The sequence below is a fragment of the Meleagris gallopavo genome, chromosome 5 (assembly GCF_000146605.3).
Source record: "Meleagris gallopavo isolate NT-WF06-2002-E0010 breed Aviagen turkey brand Nicholas breeding stock chromosome 5, Turkey_5.1, whole genome shotgun sequence".
In the NCBI taxonomy this organism is placed as follows: domain Eukaryota; kingdom Metazoa; phylum Chordata; class Aves; order Galliformes; family Phasianidae; genus Meleagris; species Meleagris gallopavo.
In genome coordinates, this window is record NC_015015.2 from 48,177,454 (window position 1) to 48,178,648 (window position 1,195).

Sequence of the window (1,195 nt, forward strand, 5' to 3'; positions counted from 1 at the left end):
AAAAGGTGTGAAGAAATCTAATTATCCTCTGGCTTCAAGGCTTTCTTTTCCATGTAAGCCAATAAGAAAGGTTAAAGATAGATAGCTCTGGCCAAGTTACAAAATTAATGTGTATAACATGTATATGGCTTTCCAATAGGTAAATCCAGGGTCATTGTGTCCACTGATAGCACTTACAGCGGTATCATATTAGGAAAAAATATACCCTTTCATTGCTATTAATAATATGCATAAAGCATAAATAAACTTCATGCTTTTGGATATAAGGAAAGAGTCCTTTACAGTGAGGGAGATAAAGCACTGGAAGAGATGTGGTGGATGCCCAGTCCTTGGAGACACTCAAGCTCAGGCTGGACTATGCTCTGGACAACCTGATCTGGCTGTGGATGTCTCTGCTCATTGTAGGGGATTTGGACTAGATGACCTTTTAAAAACCTCTTTGAACCCTAAGGATTCTATGATTCTATAATAGTGTCTTAAATCCATCTCTCTTTGAAACACACTGGCATATATTAAGCATGAATAAGAGAAAGCCAAAAGACTAGTGGTAGAGCACTTAAAAAGGGAATAACATGCCCAACACAAACCAGCCACAGTCAAGTAACTTTAGGAAAAGATTTCATGTGTCCTACTTTGTGGAGGCATGTAAAAAGGGAGTAGATTAAAGGAGGAACACTTTAGTTTAAAGAGGCAATGAAATGGTGAGTCTAAGCATTTCTTTTGAGGATTTGAAGTAAGAAACTGTGGTGGGACAGTCTCCACAGAGCCCCAGGACAGAAGAGAAGTGAAGGCCACCCAGTTAACCTAGTATTAATGAACCCCAGAGGTCTTGTCAGTCTAGCAGGCGTCATTAGCTTGAGGCAGGGAGGAAATCTAAGTAGGTGGCATAGCTTGAAGAAGTAGGGAATTCAGATTTCCTTTTGTGCTCTCCTCCTATATGTACTGCTTAGATTTGTAGTGCTACTCAATTGCTTATGGTCACACAGGCAGCTGTGTGACCACTATGAGATAACAATCTCATAGTTCATCCCATTATGGGTGAATGTCTAAAGTTCGTCCCACACTTTAAGGAGAAGCAGGAAGGAGGGAGTCTGAAATGGGGTTGATGGAAGCTTGTGTTGATTCAGCAAAGGTGCACCTAAAAATGAGTGGTGTTGGGCTCTCTGTAGCCTGGTGATACCTATAACTAAGCAAA